Below are 7,963 nucleotides of genomic sequence, written 5' to 3' on the forward strand. Positions count from 1 at the left end.
CTTCAACTGTGGGTAGGTAGTGAAATACTTAGCTACTGTATGTCACTGCACAAATACAAGTCCTATCCTCACCGCTGATCACCAATGTTAGAAATGGGGTTTTTGGTTGGCAGTCAGGTTACCCCCTGTCCAAGCAAAAGCCCTCACTCTAGTCAGGGTAAGTCACACACAATCCAAGATTTTCCTGTGCCCACCCTCTGGTAGCTTGGCACGAGCAGTCAGGCTTAACTTAGAAGGCAATGTGTAAAGTATTTGTGCAATAAATCATACAATACCACCATATAGCACCACAAAAATACACCACACAGTGTTTAGAAAAATATATAATATTTATCAGGATAATTGTAGGTCAAAAAGAATAAAGTTGCAATGGAAAATTGTAGAAGTATCACGGAAAAGTGATATAAAGTGTCTTAAGTCTTTAGAATAAAAACAAAGTCTCTTTCAAGCACAAGTACCTGGTTGGGAGTGGAAAAATCTCCTCAGAGGGCCACAAGAGAAGAGGTGCGTGGAAAAAGGGTGTGTGCGTCGATTTCTCCCCAGCACACACGGACTTGCGTCGTTATTTTCCACGCGGGGAAGTCGGGCGTCGTTTTCCGGCGCAGACAGTCTCTTTCTGTGGATCGCGGGGATTACCAGATGTCCCGGGTCTGTGCGTGGATTTTCCTGCTTGTTCTCCGGCTGCGTGTCGGTCTGCGGGGCTGCGCGTCGAAATTACGATCTCACGGCAGGCGTCGCGTCGATTTCTCCTCTAGACTTCGATCTGCGGGGCTGCGCATTGAAATTACGATCTCACGGCAGGCGTTGCGTCGATTTCTCCTCTAGAGGTCGGGCGGCGTTGTCCTAGCGAGGCCGTGCGTCGGATCTTCGATCGTCCCAAGAGCATCGCGTCGATCAGCGTCGGAGTGCGACGTTTTTTCTCGCCGCGAAACAAGCTGTGCGTCGAAATTTTCGGCGCACGGAGCGTCCAAGTAAAAGAGAGAAGTCTTTTTGGTCCTGAGACTTCAAGGAACAGGAGGCAAGCTCTATCCAAGCCATTGGAGAGCACTTTCACAGCCAGACAAGAGTTCAGCAAGGCAGCAGGGCAACAGCATGGCAGCAGTCCTTTGTAGAAAGCAGACAGGTGAGTCCTTTGAGCAGCCAGGCAGTTCTTCTTGGCAGGATGTAGTTTCTGGTTCAGGTTTCTTCTCCAGCAAGTGTCTGATGAGGTAGGGCAGAGGCCCTGTTTTATACCCAAATGTGCCTTTGAAGTGGGGGAGACTTCAAAGAGTGGCTAAGAAGTGCACCAGGTCCCCTTTCAGTTCAATCCTGTCTGCCAGGGTCCCAGTAGGGGGTGTGGCAGTCCTTTGTGTGAGGGCAGGCCCTCCACCCTCCCAGCCCAGGAAGACCCATTCAAAATGCAGATGTATGCAAGTGAGGCTGAGTACCCTGTGTTTGGGGTGTGTCTGAGTGAATGCACAAGGGGCTGTCAACCAAGCCCAGCCAGACGTGGATTGTAAGGCACAGAAGGATTTAAGTGCAAAGAAATGCTCACTTTCTAAAAGTGGCATTTCTAGAATAGTAATATTAAATCCGACTTCACCAGTCAGCAGGATTTTGTATTACCATTCTGGCCATACTAAATATGACCTTCCTGCTCCTTTCAGATCAGCAGCTGCCACTTCAACAGTGTATGAGGGCAGCCCCAATGTTAGCCTATGAAGGGAGCAGGCCTCCCAGTAGTGTAAAAACGAATTTAGGAGTTTTACACTACCAGGACATATAACTACACAGGTACATGTCCTGCCTTTTACCTACACAGCACCCTGCCCTAGGGGTTACCTAGGGCACACATTAAGGGTGACTTATATGTAGAAAAAGGGGAGTTCTAGGCTTGGCAAGTACTTTTAAATGCCAAGTCGATGTGGCAGTGAAACTGCACACACAGGCCTTGCAATGGCAGGCCTGAGACAAAGGAAAAGGGGCTACTTAAGTGGGCGGCACAACCAGTGCTGCTGGCCCACTAGTAGCATTTAATTTACCAGCCCTATGCACATAAAGTGCGCCTTACTAGGGACTTATAAGTAAATTAATAGTCCAATCAGGTATGATTCCAGGTTACCATGTTTTAGGGGAGAGAGCATATGCACTTTAGCCCTGGTTAGCAGGGGTAAAGTGCGCAGAGTCTATAAACCAGCAAAAACAGTGTCCAAAAAGTGGAGGGAGGCAGGCAAAAAGTTAGGGGTGACTACCCTAAGGCTGTCTAACAGGAGCCGTCAGAAATGCAGCAGGAACGGGTTTCACATGTTTTAACTCTCTGAGAAATACAACAGGAATTACTACAGGAAAGGCATTTACATTTGTAAACTCTCTGATGCAATGAGAGAGGGCTTACACAGTGAAGTCTGTGGCAGATAACCTCGGAGGGGGTTTGCATTATGAAGTCACTCCTTATTAAACACATAAGAATAAACTTTTCATGGCTTCCTTACGCAATACCTTCTTCAACAGATCTCTAGTCCGGGAAGTACTAAAGAAGACTGGTTTTCATAGTGTACATTTGAACTTTCATGTTTAGTATTAAGTTGAACGTGAATGTGCCCTCTTAAGAAATAGCAGAAGTACACCATGCCACGTGTGCCAGGGCAACAGGGCTGATACAGCGTGACATGACCTGCTGTAGATTCTCTACTGCTAAGATGATGATCACATCTAAGCATAGCAATGTTAGAGCATATAGAGTGATCAGGTGGGTGTAGAAGTGAAGGTAATAGATCTGGGTGATAACTGTAAATGCCTTATGATTGGCGAATTTATGAAGGTTGGATTGTGGCTGGTCCACTGGGTGACAGAAAGAAGGGGCCAATGAGTGAATGGATGAAAAGATAAACACATGACAAAGTGCATCGATGGTTGATTACAGAAATCAAAACAAGGAAAATTCAATGACTGTCAGTTAAAAGCAAGACCTTTTGGCTTTGCTAATTCTTGTGTTGGTGTAGCATAGATAAAAGAGAAATTGGATATCAATATCAGGGATCTTGGCATGAAGCACGTTTATTTTATACATAAGATACCTAAAAGTACTATTGAATTTTTGGCTGTAGTGATTATTTAAAGAATCAGGTCCAGTTACCAGCTATCACATGAACCACACTCAATATAACAACCTGATCATCAAAATAGCTTTCATAATGATTCTGTGGATATCCATATTGACAACTAGCTCGAATTCAAAACATGTTTTCAGGCTTAAAACATTGAAAAGTGAACAGGAAAAGATGCACAAAAGGTATCTTTCAAGAGGAAATTAGAGTTTATTAACATAGAATGTGATTGCCAACACAGACAATAGCAAGAACGTATTTATTTAAAAATGAACTTCAAAGACCTGTTTTTCCAAATAAGTTCTATACACAGAGTCAACAGATGAATGATCGAGTATAATCATGAGCAAGTGGGTTTTAACAAGTACGGATGCAGAATTAAGAGGTTTATGAATACATTTTCAAATGTTTGTGTACCCCCGGAGTTTATATGTGTGTGAATGACAATCCTATTACAGTGTTCAAACTAGTCAGCAATTAACATCAAAAGAATGTGAAACGCGATAAAACATTCTGTTTCTACTTACCAAAGTGCCCATGGGGTCTTGTGCATGGGCAGTTTGACAGATCAAAAAAGTACCACAGTGCAGGGAGCACTAAATCAATATTTAGCATTTTACATCAAGGAACACAGACACCATTTAAACCAACATTTCCAAATCTTAAGAAACTAAGGGGCAGATTTTAGGAAAATGGAGCTGCACACAGTGCAGCAGCACTTTTCTTGCATCCCTTAGAGTCCCCCCAATGCCACCATGTGTGCGCCGTATTCAATATACGGTGCACCATGGCGGTAGTTAGGCAACTATCATCAACATTTTTGACAATAGTTCGGCGCTTTGCCGGATTAGCGTTCAAAATTTGATGGTAATCCTGCAAAGCCCATTGAGGCCCAATGTAACCCATGGGAGCCTGAGCCTCCTTTTAACACCTGCTCAGTGAAGGCGCAAAAAATGGTGAAAAAAATGACACAAAGAAATCTCTTAGGTTTTCTTTGCACCATGTTTTCGACTCCTTTAATAGGGGAGCCCCCCCCCCTCACATACATTATTCCTGGCGTAGGCATAATGTGGCGCAACGGTTTACAAAGTGACACAAGGCATGCATTGCACCACTTTGTAAATATGGTGCAGCAATTTTGGCCATTTAATATCACGTTAGCATAAAAAATTACGTTAATGTGTCATTAGAATGGCGCTAGGCCCTCTTAAATCTGGGCCTAAGCTGGTTAGACTCATATCCCAGAGGCTTCAACAAACGTTTTGAGTTTAGTTGTTTCATTTGAGGTGTCGATGCTCATGTTCTACAATAGGCAGCAAAGAAAGACTCTGATAATCATTCTCTAGTTCAATGAAAGAGCACAGGTGAGGCGTAGATGCTAGTGTTTTAAGTGTGATCAGATCCAGCTTCATCATGCAGGATTTATGACGATTGCATGGAAAAGCCCTGCTGTGCTTAGTGTGATTAATTCAGTAGCATTTACTGAACTGGGTTTATTTGGCTTGACACACAAAAATACTATGCATGTGTTTGTTTTCAGTGTGAAAAACTTGTGAATTCCGACGAAGAATCTCCTAAACTCCAAATACATAAAGGGTTTTACAACTGGGGTACCAGGGAGGAGCTGATATTCCTAGCTCGTCCAATAGGCTTCCACGCAGAGAATTTGCATATTTCATGGAATTAATTATTACCTATATAGACTACAACAAAGCGCTGATGTACAATACGAAATAGAATACCCCAAACTGCAAGTCCTGAAGAAATTATATTACAAGTCACTCAAAGACCCATAAAACTACAGAGAGTCCTGGGGCCTTGTGGCTCTCTGCCCTCACGGTGCATTCCTAATACGCCCACTTGGGGGTACTTTATCCCATATATAACCCAATGCACTGGACTCAACAGCATCTGTTGATTTTTTATTTGTCAAAAAGCGGATTTGTCAGATGCGGCTGCCGGGCCTTTTGGTACAAACTTTTGCCCGTACAGTACCTGGTGCACTTCTGGGTGAAAATGTAAACATCATGGTTTCAGTTTTATAGATATGAGTTGTTCAACTGCAGTCCCTTAAATTAGTCTTTAATTGCTTATACAGCTGAAAGTTAACACTTTTCTGTGCTTTTTATATCGGAGAACACGCGTGGACAAGAGAAACAACGCAAAATGAGGTCCTGCGTAGGCCGGTCACATCACAGGTTCACACAAAGCAGGGTCCGGTGCTTTAAATGGGCCGTTACTGTCCGGTACTCAGCGGCGCTGTTTTATTTTGAGAGGGCGAGTACCTGCACTTATCAATAAAAACGTAATACTTTTCATTGGAGAGTGCCGGCACTTCTCAGAATCTATTTTTCCATTTCGAGGCCGGTCCCCATCCCTCAGGCTGCTAACGGGGTCATCTCAATCATTTACTTCAGTTTCACTGATTATTTTTTTTCCTGCGTGTACTTATAGGCCATGGGCTTCATAGCGCTACGACCCAGAACAGCACCTGCTTTCTATCTCTGGTTGAATGCTTGATTTAGCGCACACTGCAATACACACAGTTTAGAAGGTTTTGTGTACTTACTTCGTTAGGCGCTGAGGAGTCGAGGCGCTCGTGCGTCTGTGCCACGTGGGCTGGGTGCGTGTGAACCAACGAGTACATCCTACGGGGGACGGAGGGAAGAGGCAAACAGCAGAACCACCAGTGAGCGACTTCATTCTCGCGCACATTAGGGCAACCGGGCGGTTTCCTGGCAGCAAGTGCCACCTCTCCTCGGGGTGTGCGGTTTTCCATAATAACCCAGGTTGCATTTTGTGACCAGCCTCATTGTGCATTATATTTGTTTAACTCACGAAGGTGCACGTATGACTCCCTCCTCCTATTTTCCTAACACTAAGCATTGCCTGGCCCCTTTGCATTCTTCGAGAACCTTACAGTGTTCAGTGCCCGTCGTAATAGCAGAATTTACGAGTCTTTATTATTACATTTTTCCCAGAAATTCCCTAGCGATTTTTTTTTTTTATTTGCACCAAACATATTTTTTTCCGAACCTGTAACAGTGCCACATACGGTGTGGTGCGGAAGGGAGGTTGAGATCAGTGGTTGCAAAATTTATTAACAATAGACTTCGCTTTTCTAGGAGATGTACACCCATGTCCTATTCGTGTCTCTTCATGTTCTTGTTGAGAAGAAATGCTCCATAAGCATCTCGGACAGCTGACCTCGGGAGCAAGACATGGTGGAAAGCCTGTGGCAAAGAACTATCAGCCTGCAGCGTTAACCCCCACATCCCTATTAAACAAGGTACAACTCATTTGGACATATCTCCAGGGAGCAAGTAATAATGCCAGTGAGAACCGGCCAGTAGAAAGGTCTTACCGTGGCACAGAAGAGGGGAGGCCATGACCAGCCACCAGTCAGAGTGGGATGTGAAGGTTCATCGCTAAAGTAGAGACGCTGGTTGGCTGCCTGACCCGGAGGCAGCAAGAGTTTCTGAATGGTGATAAGCAAATCTCAGAGTGAGCAGAGGAGAGGGGAAACCTCAGCTGCTCAAGCACCTGAGGGAGCAGAAAGGGAGCTAAATTAAAAAGGTGAATCAAACGCAAATGCTGTAAACTAGTCATCCTGTTGCCAGGGGAAGTGTAATGTTGTGACCGGTGTTACAATGTTTGCGCTGGGGGTGCGGCTGGAGGTCACGCTGGCTCCGTGAGACTTCAGCACTTCTGATGTAAGCCTCTGCACAAACCTAAACTTTCACAGAGATGCTTCTATTTGACTTTTAATTGCTTGCCTGGATGTGATTCTACAAATCTAGTTTCCTCTGCAATGGAATATTTATTACCTTCTGACAGCCAGCTGAACTTTTGACCTCTATCTTCAAACACATTTAGTGGATTTCAACTTTCAGTATTCACTGGCAGCTCATGTCAAGGAGCTCTTTCAAATTGCTCTTCATAACATGGTAAATGCTTTCCTTTGACAGAGGGGATTTTTTCCTTTTCAGAAGGTTCCCTTAAAACTAGTCACCAATTGTTTTACTATGTGCAGTAAAGTGCTTTGCTCTTGTGGTATTCTGTCATGCCTGTTATGAGAGAATAATTTAGGATTTTCTATTTATATATTTTTTTATTATATTTTGCTCTGTTGTTGGAAACTTTGGGCAGCAGCTTCTCATCGTAATATAATTTCATCAAAACCTCACATTGCTGACTTCCTATTACCAAATTGCTGCTGGCTTTTATGGGGAGACCACATAATTCTCAGCGTTGCCAGTCATCCTCTTTCTCCAAGTCTAATAATCCTCTTCGAGTGGTGCGCACACATATAACTAAATCTTCTCTACCATCAGCTTTAACAATGGATAGTGCTGCAGTCTTTTTAAAGGATAGCGCCTCTTTATCTCATGCTGCTGGCGCAATTGCGAAAAAAACATTTAACACCTCCTCCGTCAAGAGCCCAAAAAAAGACCTTGATTCTCCCTCAAAATCACCTACACATCTTACTCTAGATGATGTCATGGAGGAATTGCGTGCACTAAAGCCCTTTATGATGGACACTAATGCCTCTTTGCAACGTATGGAGGAGCAATGGTCCCAACACGAACAACAAATTTGTACTCTGGAACAGAGAGTCAGTAACCTTGAAGATTGTAACACTGTCAATCCTCAGATCTCTAAGGACATAGCTCAAATTAATAGGCTTACTGAAAACTTAGAAAACAGAAATAGGAGAAATAATCTTCGCCTTTTTGGGATTCCAGAAGGTTCGGAAGGCTCTAACATGATTGCATTCCTTCAAACAGCAATACCTTCAATTTTTTTGCATGCCTCCTACCTCTCCCCTCTCTATCCAACGGGCACATCGTTTAGGTCCACAGACTTCAACTGGCCCT

At 43.9% G+C, this 7,963-nt stretch overlaps 1 protein-coding gene across 1 annotated transcript in view; it reads right to left on the reverse strand.

Annotated features, from left to right (window-relative positions):
* LOC138246550 (sialic acid-binding Ig-like lectin 13) overlaps nucleotides 1–6,582 on the reverse strand; it is a 238,017-nt gene extending 231,435 nt beyond the window's left edge. The window contains exon 1 of the mRNA XM_069201220.1: nucleotides 6,451–6,582. The gene's annotated coding sequence lies outside the window, so the exon portion shown is untranslated. The remainder of the gene's footprint in view (nucleotides 1–6,450) is intronic.
* Between the last annotated feature and the right edge of the window lie 1,381 nt (nucleotides 6,583–7,963).

Source organism: Pleurodeles waltl, chromosome 7 (assembly GCF_031143425.1).
Source record: "Pleurodeles waltl isolate 20211129_DDA chromosome 7, aPleWal1.hap1.20221129, whole genome shotgun sequence".
Classification (NCBI taxonomy): Eukaryota; Metazoa; Chordata; class Amphibia; order Caudata; family Salamandridae; genus Pleurodeles; species Pleurodeles waltl.